The sequence below is a fragment of the Mauremys reevesii genome, unplaced genomic scaffold, assembly GCF_016161935.1.
Source record: "Mauremys reevesii isolate NIE-2019 unplaced genomic scaffold, ASM1616193v1 Contig4, whole genome shotgun sequence".
Classification (NCBI taxonomy): domain Eukaryota; kingdom Metazoa; phylum Chordata; order Testudines; family Geoemydidae; genus Mauremys; species Mauremys reevesii.
Window position 1 is genome coordinate 1,562,518 of NW_024100851.1, and position 14,491 is coordinate 1,577,008.

Genomic DNA, 14,491 nt, shown 5'->3' on the forward strand with positions numbered 1-14,491 from the left:
CCACAGAAGGTCCTGGGTGCTCAGATGCCCCAGTTATTGCACCCTGGCCTGTCACAGAGAGAGAAAAGACCCAGCGGGACCCAGCCCCCCTACAGTGATCCCATGGACAAGAACCTGGCTGGGAGTGGGGTGAAGGTTCCCTCTGGGCAAAGGGGAGCTGAAATCCCTCAGTGTCCTGGAGTTTAAGCAATAGAAGCTTCAAACCCTGCAGGGGTGTGGGCTGAGGTGCATCAGCAGAAGGTTGGGCTGGACGGGGCGGCAGGTTTGTACAATTTTTGGTGGTGCCCAGAATGGGACTGTCCTGCCCCACACACACACACCTGCCTAAGGCTCTGGGAGGGAGTTTGGGTGTGGGAGGGAGAGGGGCTGGGCTCTGGGAGAGTTTGGGTGCACGGTCTGGACTCAGTCAGGGGGTTGTGCTGCAGGAGGGTGTGCAGGGGGCAAGCTCTGGAGGAGTTTGGGTGCAGGTGTGGGGTCTGGGTTGGGGTTGGGGTGCAGGAGAGGGTGAGGGGTGCAGCATTTACCTCGGGCATCTCCCAAAGCAACCTGCACCCTCCTCTGGCAGCAGCCCTAAGCGGAGGGCCAGGGGTGTCTCTGTGCATGGCTGCCCGCAGACTTCACCCCGCAGCTCCCATTGCCACAGCTGGCAGAGTTGGCACTCAGGGCGGGCAGCGGGAGACCTCCCCACACCAGGAGGTGCCAGCTGCTTTCCGGGAGTGACGTGCCACATGGAGTGAGGGCGGAAGGAAACTGCCTTAGTCCCCTTGTGCTGCTGGTGGTGGTGGCGGGGTCCCTGGGCCCTTTAAATTGCCCAAGGGTGGCAGGCAGCACTGAGGGGGACACTCCCAAGGGCCTAACGTTGCTTTGCACAATGATAAATCTTGGAACAGGACAGAAATGAAATGGCAGCAGAACCTAAGGAATTAAAAGCCTCCGGATTCTTGTGTGTGCACTGACTCCGAACGGAAACTGTAATTTGACTCGCTTTGTGTCTGCGGCTGGTAAAATATCAAGGCAAAGCCATTCCAGTGATTGTGACCCTGGGATTGAGGAGGCTTTGGTCTTATTAAAATGTAACTAGCATGTTACACTTGTGTTTTTAAAGGTGGCTTCCCCAAGCAATCCCAAGTTGTTCTTCCCACAGCTGGCTGATGGGGGGCAGCAGGGGATCTTCCCAATCTGGGGGAATCTCTCTGGGCCCCACTGTTAATTCTCCATCCTTTCTCCCCCTAACCATGCCCCCCCCCATTATCAATGTTTTGGAGCAACCCCTCCCTCCCTCCCTCCCTCCCTTTATGGGATACAGACTCTGTGACAGAGACTGACTGGGGCTCCTCTCTGCACGGCCCCAATGGGGAAGGAAAGAGACTGGAGGGAGGGGGAGAAGACGAGCAGAAGGAGTCAAATGGGGCTAAACCAAAACAGAGATTTTCTTTCTGTCAAAATGTCCTGGAGTCTCATGGCTGAAAAGCCGCATCTTGAGTTAGGTTTAATGCATCAGCCTTTCAATTACCAGGCAAAGGTGTGAATCACAGAGACTGATAACTGCCTGCTTCCCAGCTTTGCCAAAGAAGCACCTGCACTGGTGCCACTGGTTAGCGCAGAGGGGGCTACTGCTGGGGTTATGAATTCAAGCCTTATTTGGAGCACTGGTTTTTATTACCTGTGTAGTTTCCCCAACTTGCTTTGCTTAATTTGCATGGAAAGTGCCCTACTAGGAAAAGGAGACTAAGTTCTAAAAGGTGGCAGTAGGTGCATAGCTTGGAAACATCCCCCCTGTGCTGCCATTAGTTCCAGTAGATTGTTCACTGGCAGCCTGAATTGATTTCTTTGCTGCTGTGAAAGCTGCCATGAAAAGTCTCTGGTCACCAGAGCTCCCTGCTTCTTCCAGCACATCTCTGGCTCCTTCCCTGCCCCAGTCATGGCTGTAGGAGGGTCCTATATACACTGAGCCTCAAACTTTTCCAAGCCCTTTTAGCGCAGTTGGCAGCGTGTCAGTTGCATAATCTAAAGGTCCTGAGTTCAAGCCTCAGAGAAGGCAGTGGGTTTAGCTCCCTGCTTCAGATTTTCTACAGGAAATCAGAGAAAGAAACTATAGGAGAGTGGTTTCTAGACACCCTCCCACCCATCTCACACACACACACAGACTTTTCTAATGCATTAACTTTTCCTTCTCTGTGCAGTTTGTATTCTCCATAGAGCAAAATAAAACAAAAACATGCAAGTCCAAGCCTAATACAGTATGAAACTCAATACAGATCAAATCTCACCCTCAGAGATCTTCCAATAAGCTTCTTTCGCAGACTAGACTTATTTCTTGTCTGGGCCCAATCTTTTCACCTGGTACAGTCCTTGTTCCAGCTCAGGTGGTAGCTAGGGGATGTCTCATGACTGCAGCCACCTTTCTTCTGTTCCACCCCCTTATATAGCTTTGGTACAAGGCAGGAATCTTTTGTCTCTCTCCTGGGGAAAAGCCCCAGGTTTAAGATGGATTCCTGTACCAGGTGACATGGTCACATGTCCTGTGAGACCCCCAAGCCTTCATTCTTCCTGGCCTGCACCTTCCTGCCCCATTCCTCTCCCTCCCCCACCTCTTACTGTCCCTTCTCCTCCCCCTCCCCGCCCAGCGCCTCCTGCACCCCACTGAACAGCTGATCACTGGCAGGTGGGAGGGGCTGAAGGGGAAGAGGAGGAGCTTGTCAGCAAGGCCTGTAGTGGGGGGCGGGAGCTGGCTGCCAGTGGGCACTGAGCACCTATTTTTTCTCTGCTGGTTCTGCAGCCCCGTAGCTCCCATGGAGTCGCTGACTCAGCTCCTTTCACAAGCTAGAGAGAGGAGCCAGAACCAGGGCTAATCTATGGGGCACCAGGTGAGTGGCAGAGGCTTCAGGTGCTGAGAGTTTGCCTGACCCCTCAGGGACACAGGGTGAGGGGGTGTCCCAGGGATCTCTATGAAAGGAGCAGAACAGGATTTCCTTGGGGTGGGGAGAGAATTGAGAGTGTCTCAGGGGGTTGTACAGAGGTATTGCCCGGGTGAGGGACTGGCTAAAACACAGACTTCGCTGTGAGCAGGATTTGAACCTGTGCAGGGGAACCCTATTGGATTTCGACTCCAACGCCTTAACCACTCGGCCATCACAGCTCTGAGCCTAAAATTGCCCCAATGCCAGAGAAACTGGTAAAGAATCCCAATGCCCAGGTGTGAAGTTATCTAACTACAGAATTCCCACCACAAACCTGGCCCCAAAGCACAGGTGGGATTGGGGGTTTGTTCTCTTTGCTTAGCCACGTGCAGTCGCACAGAGAGCGCATTTAAAAGTCTCCCCTCCCACAGAGCGGGAAGGGGAAATGATTCTCAACTTGAAGCCTGATGTAGGGTGACCAGACGTCCTGATTGTATCGGGACTGTCCCGATATTTGCTTGTTTGTCCCACGTCCCGACTGATGTTTGGTCAGGACACTGGACAAACAAATAATTTTGCCCTCTGCTCCGGCACACAGGCAGATCCTGGAGGGACACTCACCCCCCGCCCCCTCCTTCCCCCATTGGATCCCTCCCCAAATCCTCACCCTGGCCCTGCCCCCAGCCCCACCCCCTCACTGCCCCATTGGATCCCACCCCAAATCCTCGCCCTGGCCCTGCCTCTTCCCCAAGCAGGCAGCATCCTCCTCCCTCCCAGGTTTGCACACGGGCCATGGCCATGGCCGGGAGCGCAGCATGGAGGCTGCTCCAGCCCTGGAGCCTGGAGGGCAGCGCAGTGGGGCTATGGGCTGTGCAGGCAGGACCCATGTGGGTGGGGGGCGGGAGACACGTGAGGCAGACACACTCCTCAGACCTGTCTGTCCTCAGCTCTGCAGGCAGAGGGGAAGGGGCATGATGGGAACACACACGCCCCATTCCAGACACCACGCAGCATCCACAGGGCTACCAAAGCACGTCACCTTCGGCCAAAACCACCCCCCACCCCGAGGGAGCAAAAGGCCTTTGTGAGCTCAGCACACACAAGCCAGGAAAAGATTAACACCCACACCCAGCCCAGCCACAGTGGGAGCTTCCCCCACTTCCCGGCCACAGGCCCACGGGGCTCATGGATGGAGGAGTTTGGGGGGCTGTGGGGGCCCCTGAAGGACTAGCTCAGCGTGTGAATGAGGGACTGGGATGTATGTGGGGGCCGGACTGTGGGTTGGGGTGTCCAGGGGGACCCCAGGGAAGGGACTAGGGGGATTAGGGACAGAGGAGGGTGGGGTTACCGAGGTGCATTGTGGGAATGTGGGATTTAGAGCCCAGAGTGGATGGGTGGGGGCGGGATGGAGGACCCCACAGTGGCTGAAAAGGGGAACCCGGCAGGTTGTGGGGCAGCAGAGATTGGAGATGAGGAACCTCACACCCTGGGGATGGACTGGGGCAGTGGGGGGATGGGAAAGTGGGGCCCAGCCATGGGGAAATGGGCTGGAGGCAGTTAGGGGGCAGGGCGCTGAGGACAGGGATGGGGGGGAGGAGGAGGAGGAAGGGGGGCAGGGTGCTGAGGAGGATGTCGGGGGTGGGGCTAGAGGAGGAGTTTGGGGGCGGGGCACTGAGGACGGGGGGGAGGAGGAGGAGGAGGAGGAGGGCAGGGGTGAAGGGAAAGGACAGGCAGATCGGCCAGGGTGGGGGAGGGGACGCTGGGGGCCGCGGGATCCCCACCGGGGGGGGTGGGGCTGGCGTGAGGGTCCCGGCCGAGGACGGAGGGACATGGGGGGGGCCGGGTGGGGGGGCTTGCCGGGGCGGGTGGGGCCCTACAGGGGGGGGGGGAGGGCGGGGCTGAGCCCTCTCCCGCTGCTGCCCCAGGCCCAGCTGGGGTGAAGCCCTTTCACTCCGCGCTGCCTCTGCCCTGTGCCCCCCCCAGCCCGGATCCCACACGGGATTCGAATCCCAACGGCCGCAGCGCGCGCCCGGAGGGGGGGGGGCAGCGAAGCATGGGGGGGAACCGGGGCCTCCCCCCACGCGCCGAGTCTCTGTCCCCCGCTCTCTCCGCCAATCAGGGAGGGGCGCGGCGAAGTGCCGAGTTACGGCCCTCCTCCAATAGAGGCCGCGTGTGTGAAAGGGAGAACTACGCTTCCCAGAGTGCACCGGGAGGGGGCGTTGTCTGAGCAACTGTCCGTCACTTCCGCTCTGAGACGAGCCAGGAACTACAACTCCCAGCCTGCCCCGGGGCGCCTCCGTCCTCCCTAGCCCAGGTGAGGGCGGGTCCCTGGGTCAACCTGACACCTCCCCCCCCCCCCTCAACGCAACTCATCATCCCCGCCCCGCCCCCAGAGAGCCCCGGCCCCGCCCCCCCGGTGCAGGGTGTGATGCTGCCCCGCGCAGGAACGTGCTGCGCCGCTTCGCCCCTTTCACCCCCCCGCACAAAGCAGCGGGGGCGGGAGCGCGCAGGGGCGGCTCCCGCCGTCGAAACGCCTCCCCGCCCCGCGGCGGGGCGGGGCCGGGTCCGGCTCTGTGCGGGGGCTGGATCCACGTGTCCGCCCCGCGGGATGGTCCCGGCGCCCCTTGTAACCCCCCCCCCCCCGCCGGCTGGGTGTGAGCGGGTCTGGGTGGGTCCGCCGGGCCCAGGCACCGGCCGCGTGTCACCCCCCGACTCCCGCTGCCCCCGCCCCGCCCCCTGCCCCGGGGAGCCCGGCTCCAAACACCCGCTGCAGGGACAGCGACACCCCGGACAGACCCGCCCCTGGCCGGAATGAGCCCCGCTGTGCCCGCCCCCAAAGCCCCGCCCCCCGCTGTGCCCGCCCCCAAAGCCCCGCCCCCTGCACCCCCCGCTGTGCCTGCCCCCAAAGCCCCGCCCCCTCGCTGTGCCCGCCCCCAAAGCCCTGCCCCTGCACCCCTGGGCTGTGCCCGCCCCAAAGCCCTGCCCCGGACCCCTTTCCCAAAGCCCTGCCCCCGCTGGTCCTGCCCTCACATCGCCTGTTCCCCTAATCCCGCCCCTTTCCCTGAAGTCCTGCCCTGCCCCACCCCTTCCTGCAAGGCACCACCCTCGCATTGCCCCTTTTCCCAATACCTCACCCTCGCTCTGCCCCTTCCCCGAGTCCTCACTCCCACATTGCCCCCAATACACCCCTCCTGCACCTTTTCCCCAAGGTCCCACCCCACATGGCTCCTTCCCCGAGTTCCCACCCTTGAGCTTCCCTTTCTCCCTAAGACCCTGCCCCTGCCCCACCCCTTCCCCTGAGACCCCGCCCTGCACCGCCCCTCCCCTGGGACCCCGACCCTGCACCGCCCCTTCCCCTGAGACCTCGCCCCTGCACTGCCCCTTCCCCTGGGACCCCGCCCCTGCACCGCCCCTTCCCTGGGACCCCGCCCTGCCCCTGGAACCCCGCCCTGCCCTGCCCCTTCCCCTGGGACCCGCCCCTGCCCCAAACCTTCCCCTGGGACCCCGCCCTGCACCGCCCCTTCCCCTGGGACCCCGCACCTGCACCGCCCCTTCCCTGGGACCTCGCACCTGCACTGCCCCTTCCCCTGGGACCCTGCCCCTTCCCCTGGGACCCCGCCCCTGTCCCGCCCCTTCCCCTGAGACCCCGCCCTGCACCGCCCCTTCCCCTGAGACCCTGCCCCTGCACCGCCCCTTCCCCTGGGACCCCCTGCCCCTGCCCTGCCCCTTCCCCTGGGACCCAGCCCCTGCCCCACCCCTTCCCCTGGGACCCCGCCCCTTCCCCTGGGACCCTGCCCCTGCCCTGCCCCTTCCTCTGGGACCCCGCCCTGCCCCGCACCTTCCCCTGGGACCCCGCCCCTGCACTGCCCCTTCCCCTGAGACCCCGCCCCTGCACCGCCCCTCCCCTGGGACCCCGCCCCTGCACCGCCCCTTCCCACTGGGACCCAGCCCCTGCACTGCCCCTTCCCACTGGGACCCTGCCCCTGCCCCGCACCTTCCCCCTGGGACCCCGCCCCTGCACCGTCCCTTCCCCAGGGACCCCGCCCCTGCCCTGCCCCTTCCCGTGGGGCCCTCAAGATTGCCCCAAGACCCCACCCCTGCACCACCTGTTCCTCTAATCCCTGCCCCTGCATCGCCCCTTCCCCCAAGACCCCGGCCCCCCGCAGCGCCACACCGCGCCCCCAGCGCCCCCTCCCCGCCTGCTTCTCCCTTGGCCTCCTCTCTCCCGACTAGGGGGTAGGGGGGGCTGTTGGATTGAGCCATATGGAAATACGGGGGAGGGGCAGGGCTGGGAGCCAGGACTCCTGGGTTCTCCCCCAGCTCTGGGAGGGGAGTGGGGGAGGTGCGGGGCTGGGAGCCAGGACTCCTGGGTTCTCCCCCAGCTCTGGGAGGGGAGTGAGGCGAGGGGGGTAGAGTGGGGGAGGGGCAGGGCTGGGAGCCAGGACTCCTGGGTTCTCCCCCGCTCTGGGAGGGGAGTGGGGCGAGGGGGGTAGAGTGGGGGAGGGGCTGGGATGCCTGCTGCCCTAGTGGTGACCAGCAGAGCCCCCTGCAGCTTGCCCCCCAACCAGGCACTGGGTGTGCTGGTGCCTGGAGCCGCCCCTGGTTCTAGCCCCTCTGCCCAGACAGCTCCCCCAGCCTGACACACACACACAGCCCCTGCACCCGCCCCACCCCAGGTCTCCTCAGCCCAGAGGGGAGCCCCCCTGCTGAGTGGGGAATCAGAACCCCCTGAAATTACCCTGGGACCAGCATGATCTGCCTCCGCCCTGCCCTGCTCCGCATGTATTTGGAGTGAGTCAGTTTCCCTGTCCCAACATGTGTCCTGCCCTGTGTCTCTTCTCCTCCCCAGTTCCTTCCAAACCACCCCATTTCCCCTGCAGCCCGGGCTGGGTCTCTGCCAACCCCCCTTCTCCCCTCCTGCCCCCAATAGCTCCTGGCCCCTACAGGTCTATAGGGCTGGATCCCTCCCTCTCCCCTTCTCCCCTCATTTCCTGCCTCTGGGGGTCTATGGAGATGGGTATCTCCTCTGCCATCCCCTCTCCTACCCCCCCATATCCCGCTGCCTCTAGGGGTCTATGGGGCTGGGTCTCTCCCCCCTCCATCCCCTCCCCTGCCCCCAATATCCCTCTGGGGCTCTGTGGGGCTGGGGCTCTCTCCCTGCCCCTGTGCTCCCCCCTGCACACGATGTCCTGGGAGTGACTCAGTTTCCCTGGACCAACATTTCACACCCCCCACCCCCACCCGACATGTCTCCCTCCACCCCACCCCATTTCCCCTGCACCCCAGGCTGGGTCTCTGCCAATCCCCCTTCTCCCCTCCTGACCCCAAGATCCCGTCCCTGCAGGTCTATGGGGGCTGGGTCTCTCCCTGAAGCCCCGCCCCCAGCGCAGGGCTCACAGACAATCCCCGCCCGGTGGCTGTGACGTGCGCTGGGGCTGTGACGTGCGGTGACGTGTTTACTCTCTGCAGGCGACTCATCCATTCGAGATCGAAACGACAGAAGGTGTCACGTGTCCATGGGCGGGGCTATGCAGATGAGCAGTGTCTGGCGGCAGGACGGGGAGCAGCGAGAGGAGCCGAAGGAGCCCGGCGGAGAGAATTCTCTGCGTGTGGCCAGAATCCGGTGTGGGGAGTTCGTGCTGTGGGTGCCTGCACCGGAGTCACTTCGGGGCAGTGATTGCCACCGAGCTGCATAGTGACCAAAGGGGTGTGAATGGGGTGTGGTGCCTGGCGGGGAGCAGCTCCTGGTGAAAAGAAAGCAGCAGATCCTGTCCTAGCGGTGGTTTGTGGGGATGTGGGGTTTCTTTGCAACCATGAGTGGGATTGTTGTGGGTGCAACTAGACCCCCCCTTCTCTGGGGGGGCGGGGCTTCTACTGTCTGCCTTGGGGAGGGAGGGGTCCATGATGTCACAGCCCATGGTGGAGGGGAGTTTGAATCATGTTTCTGAAGTGGGAGAGCAACTTCCCCTGCTCCCACTCACTCTCCACTAGGGGGCGGGGCTGGGATCTCTAGGGAGGGAAGTACAGAAAAAAACAGTTTCCCCTATGGAACCCAGGAGTCCTGGCTCCCAGTCCCCCTGCTCTAGACCCCCTCCACTCCCTGGGCCAGGGATAGAACCCAGGGGTCCTGGTGCCCAGCTGCCTCCCTACTCTGACCACTAGACCCCACTCCCCTCCCAGGGTGGTGCAGGGGTCACTGGGTCTGTGTCCCAGCTCTGCTAAGGGCCTTGACTGATTTTCCCAAAGTGCTTCCTTCTGAATCCAGCACATCTGCCCTCCCCGCCCGGCCCTGTCACTGCCCACCCCCGTGTGGGGGCACCAGCACTGTGCCGGGTCGTGATGGGAAATTGTCCAAGCTGGCCCAGGAGAGACGTGTGTGTCCCTGCTGCCCCCTGCTGGTGGGGCTGAGCCCCGCTCTGTGTGTGTGTGTGGGGGGGGTGGCTTTGCAGGATTTTGTATCCAGCAGCAAGTGACACACACACACACATTGACGCACAAAGGGACTCAGACAATCCCAAGAACACTCACACACAACACACCCAGAGAGGCATGCTAGCCCAACCCGCAAAGAGAGAAACGATCACACCCCCAGCCACACTCACAATCACACACACACCAGAATATTCACAACTGTGCTCAGAGACACAACCACACACAGTTCACTCCCACTGCTCCCAACACAAGGACCTCCTGCCCCACACAGCGTGTGCCGAGGCCTGTGGAACTCACTGCCACTGGACAGTTACCAAGGAGAATGGACCTTTCCAGGAGACCAATAGACATGACTGTGGCGACAGAGGGGGCTGGGCTCCCAGGGTCTGATCCGGGCTGAGACTGGTTCTGACCTAGAGGGGTCTATCCAGCAGGGGGCAGCGTGACCCACACACAAACCCACCAGAAGCGCCTTTCTTAGCGGGTCTCCCAGGCCATCCCCCACCCTGCCCCGGGTTGGGTAACAAAGGGGCAGTACGGGACTCTGGGCTGTGTCACAACCGGCCCCAGCCCCTCGCTCCCACACGCTGGTGAGTTGGGTAACTGCCGAGGGATTGCACAAGAGAGTCAGAGCCAGGGAGAGAACCCAGGAGTCCTGGCTCTCCCCGACACACACTCTAACCACTGGACCCCACTCCCCTCCCAGGGCTGGAGATAGAACCCAGGAATTCTGACCACCAAACCCGCCCCCCCCGCTCTGACCACTAGACCCCACACTCCCGTTTTAGATTTTAGTCTCGCTGCCTCTTCTATCCACCCACCCCACCTGTCCATCCCTTTGCTGCAGGTTTCTGGGGTGTCACCCCTGCTCTGCGCTCCCCCAGTGCAGCCCAAGGCTTTTCCTCCCCCCAGCCACATATCCTCTCCCCCCTCGTGCTGGATTGTCTGGCACAGGCTCCTTCAAGGGTTTGCATTTCTTGGTAGTTTTTAACCCCATCACCACTTCCTGCCCAGCTCCCTCCTGCTGTGCAAGATGATTTGGGGGGGATGGGAAGAACCCAGGAGTCCTGGCTCCCAGTCTCACCTGTGCTAACATATGAGACTCCACTCTAACCCCAGCGCTGGGACTGGAACCCAGGAGTCCTGACACCCATCTTCCATTCCTCTAACCACTAGACCCCACTCCCGCCCTTTTGGGGAGCCAGGGCTCCTGGGTTTTGTCCCCAACTCTGGGAGCAGAGTGGGGTCTAGTGGTTAGAGCAGGAGGAGCCAGGACTCCTGGGTTTTATTCTCAGTGCTGCTGTGTGATACTGGGCCTCTGTTTCTCCTCCCACTTTTTGGGTGTGGAGCCTGTAAACTCTCTGGGGCATGGCCTGTCTCTCGCTGTGTCTGGGCAGCGCCTGGCCCAACGGGGGCCTTGATTCTGCGCCGGTCTCTGAAGGTGCTGCTGTTGTACAGATAAATAGTCGTGATACTAAAAGATGTGGCAGTGCGTGAGTGCACCACCATTACTGTGCAAGGGCTAAATGTGATTCTTATCCCTGTGACCTCCCGTGCACCCTTCCCTCCCGATTCTGCACCCTGAGCCCCTTGTGCCGCTGCCCTTGTCAACGGCAGCGCAGGAAGCCACCCAGCCCTAGCCCTAAAACAAGAAGATGAGAGAAAAAAAATAAAGCTCACACCAACAGGAAACCAGCCCCAGCAGTTTGTGCCTTCACTTCCCAAAATATTATATACACACACACACACACACACACACACACACACACACACACACAGCCCTGCTCAAACAGCCCCCTTTGCCAATGCACCACCTCACCTCGTCCAGGGAGGTCTAGGTGGGAAGCTCCGTGTGGGAGCGGTGATGGACGGCACCATCAAGGTAGGTTCTGCAGATGGTCCTCCAGGTACGGGCGTCTCGGCTCCAACTGGCACTGGGCTCACGCTGGGCTGCGTTCAGTTCTTCTCTCTGGTGTGCGCCCCGGCTCCACAAATGCCCCCGCCCCCTGCTCTTTCCTTCTGGTACAAAAAATATCCTCTTCCTTCGCCCCAGAGAGAGACACCCACGGTGCTGCTCAGCACACGCCTACCCCCCACCTTCCCCCATTCCCAGGAGCGTGCGGGAATGGGGTCAGGATTGGGGAGAGCCCGTGTCCCGAGGGGAGGGTATGGGGGGGCTTGTCCCCTGCTCAGAGCATGGGGGTACCAATAGGCACCTATGGATGGTCCCCCCAAGCAGGGCCAGGACTGAAATGGGAGGCCTGTGCCCCCAACATGGAGAATCTGGGGTGCAACCTTGCTTAACGGGTCAGTCTGTCCTTTCTCTGACTCTCCCATTCCAGCTTCAACTAGCGCTTGTGGTTCATTCGTTCTTTTTCATTCCTTTCCTTCTCTAGCTTGTATGTTCTTGCTTTCTTTTTTCCCCTCTGCCTTTCACGCTCTTCCTTTCTTTCCTTCTTTTTCTAATATTTTTTCTCTCCCTTTATTTCTTTCTCTGCCTTTCACGTTCTTTTCGCTTGCTCTGTCACAAGTTATTTTGTTCACTTGCTCTTTTTCCTCGCTCCTTCCGAGCCAAGTGGGTTCTCCTCGCACACAGATTTTGACAGGTTTTCCTCCTGATCAGCAAGTGGATTAAGCACGTCTTCAGTAGGGGTTTGCCATGCCAGGGAGCAGGCTGACCGAGTGTCTTTGTGGCCGTCTGCTGGCCACACATAGGCATGGTCCTCTCCTCCTCTGGCCCTGCCCTCGGTTGCTCTGTAGCTTTTAAGCCTTCCCTTGGAGCTGTCAGCACCAGCTGCCTCTGCTCTAGGTGCCCAGAGGAGGAGAGGTGCTGGGCTCCAGCCTGGGACTCTGCCTCCCTCCTGCCTAGCCCTGACTACGAAGCCTGGCCCTGGCACTGCTTCCTTCAAGTGCCAGGTGGACAAGAGGTAACGTGGCTGCAAGCAAAATGGCCAAACTTGTGGGCCTCATGTGAAGCAGCAAGAATCCCAACCACAGGAATCAGGGTCACAAGTTCTAGAGCCCCAACCAATTTTGGCCATTCACCACCCAAGACCTAGCTCCAGTGGGCGAGTCACACAGCAGGAGGGGAAAGATTGGCTCTTAGACAGCTGGAGACAAGGAAGTTGAGCACTGGGAGCTTTACCACAAGCCAACACAAGGTCCCACTGAGATTTGAACTCAGATTGCAGGATTTAGAGTCCTGAGTGCTGCCCATTACACCATGGGACCAGCTTGTGCTGCTTTCTCTGCACAGTGGTGACCTTCACGGGGCTGGCTCATGTAAGGGACTGTAGGCCCCTTACTAAAACTTAGTGGGGTTTTTGGTTGGCTAGTTCCCAGTCTCAATAGAAGGGGGAAGGGCCAATGGGAAATCAGGACCCTGAGACTGACAGTCCCCAGGGGCAATGGGGAGAGGCCAAAGCTCCAAGTTAGCTGCACTGACAGGCCAGGCAGTGTAATGAGGGAGTCACCAGGCCAGGGGGTCCCATCCTCCGTGGGAGCTGGAACTGCCTGGGCCAGAGTGGGGCGGAGATAAGGAGAGAGCAGGAGCCCGAGAAGAGCCGGGGAGCAGAGCTGCACAGGTGTAGTGCCAGAAACTGCTCCCTGTAGGACTTTGCTACCTGTAGCAGTTACTGAGACCTGAGGTTGTTCTTATTTGCTGACTTGTCCTAACTGGCTAACACTTGACAGTGGTTTCTCTAGCAAAGGCCAGTCCCTGGCCCCTTGGTCCAGACATCCTCATTCACATCAGGCTGGGGTGACCAGATGTCAAAGATGAAATATCGGGACGCGGGGGCAGAGCAAAAAAAAAAAAAAAAAAAGCCGGAGGCTCCCCCCTCCCCCGCCAGGCGGCAGTGGCACAGCCCCGTCTCCACCCAAGTCTCGGCTCCGACCCCTGATACACCCCCAGCTCCCCCATCCCCTCGCTCCTGGGCCCAGCCTGGGCTCCGAGCTCTGAGCCGCACTCCAGGTCCCTCCTGCAGCTCCCGGGCAAGGGGCGAACCAGGCAGCCGGGCCCGGGCCCTCCTGGCAGAAGCGTGTCTGCCCCATGTGTGTCTCTGCCCCCCACTGACATGGGTCCTGCCCGCTCCCCACTGCCCCCAGCCCCACTGCGCTGCCCCGCAGGCTCCAGGGCTGGAGCAGCCTCCATGCTGTGCTCCTGGCCATGGCCCGTGTGCAAACCTGGGAGGGAGGAGGATGCCGCCTGCTTGGGGAAGAGGCAGGGCCAGGGCGGGGATTTGGGGAGGGATCCAATGGGGGAAGGAGGGGGCGGAGTCGGAGGGGCGAGTGTCCCTCCGGCCTCTGCCTGTGTGCCGGAGCAGAGAGGAAAATTGTTTGTTTGTCCAGTGTCCTGACCAAATATCGGTCGGGACGCGGGACAAACAGGCAAATATCGGGACAGTCCCGTTAAAATCGGGACGTCTGGTCACCCTACATCAGGCTTCAAGTTGAGAATCATTTCCCCTTCCCGCTCTGTGGGAGGGGAGACTGTTAAACGCGCTCTCTATGCGACTGCACATGGCTAAGCAAAGAGAACAAACCCCCAATCCCCCCTGTGCTTTGGGAGCCAGGTTTGCGGTGGGAATCCTGTAGTTCAGATGACTTCATGCCTGGACATTGTGATTCTTTACCAGTTTCTCTGGCATTGGGGCATTTTTGTGCTGATGGCTGAGTGGTTAAGGCGTTGGAGTCGAACTCCAATAGGGTTCCCCTGTGCAGGTTCAAATCCTGCTCACAGCGAGGCCTGTGTTTTAGCCAGTCCCTCACCCGGGCAATACCTCTGTACAACCCCCTGAGACACTCTCAATTCTCTCCCCACCCCAAGTAAATTCTGTTCTGCTCCTTTCACAGAGATCCCTGGGACACCCCCTCACACTGTGTCCCTGAGGGGTCAGGCAAACTCTCAGCACCTGAAGCCTCTGCCACTCACCTGGTGCCCCATAGATCAGCCATAGCCCTGGTTCTGCTGCCCCCGCACCCTGATCCTCAGCCCCAGCCAGAGCCCTCATCCCCCCGCACCCTGATCCTCAGCCTGAGCCAGAGCCCTCATCCCCCTGCACCTTGATCCTCAGCCCCAGCCAGAGCCCTCATCCCCCCGCACCCTAATCCTCAGCCCCAGCCAGAGCCCTCATCTGCCCGCACCCTGATCCTCAGCC

General features: G+C 61.1%; 2 non-coding genes across 2 annotated transcripts; one reads left to right on the forward strand and one right to left on the reverse strand.

The window, feature by feature from the left end:
• Positions 1–3,057: 3,057 nt before the first annotated feature.
• TRNAS-CGA lies at positions 3,058–3,139 on the reverse strand. The gene has a single exon. It is a non-coding gene; the product is annotated as a tRNA-Ser (tRNA).
• A 10,856-nt stretch (positions 3,140–13,995) lies between these two features.
• On the forward strand, positions 13,996–14,075 carry TRNAS-CGA. Its single transcript has one exon. It is a non-coding gene; the product is annotated as a tRNA-Ser (tRNA).
• Positions 14,076–14,491: the final 416 nt, after the last annotated feature.